Raw genomic sequence first — 308 nt, 5'->3', positions numbered from 1 at the left:
CCCCCCACCCCCCCCCCCCCGTTACTCCTCCGGCCCGAAAACTTTTTATTATTAACAGAGAAAGCAGCAGAAACACCTTGGTCGTGACGTCATCTCACCGCTGCGTGTTTTCACTGTGTCACGGGAGGTCCTCCATATGAAATTAGCGGGGAAATAAAAGGCCGCACTTGTGCAACATCAGGAACCGTTCAGTGGGAGCAGCGGGCCCTACGTCACGTCCCTGTGGGCCCCGGTCCCACTCTGGTCCCACTCTGGTCCCGCTCTGGTCCCGCTCTAGTCCCGCTCTCGTCCCGCTCTGGTCCCGCTCT

The sequence above is a fragment of the Cynoglossus semilaevis genome, chromosome 17 (assembly GCF_000523025.1).
Source record: "Cynoglossus semilaevis isolate Cse_v1.0 chromosome 17, Cse_v1.0, whole genome shotgun sequence".
NCBI classification, from domain to species: domain Eukaryota; kingdom Metazoa; phylum Chordata; class Actinopteri; order Pleuronectiformes; family Cynoglossidae; genus Cynoglossus; species Cynoglossus semilaevis.
Note: the sequence above shows the minus strand (reverse complement) of the source record.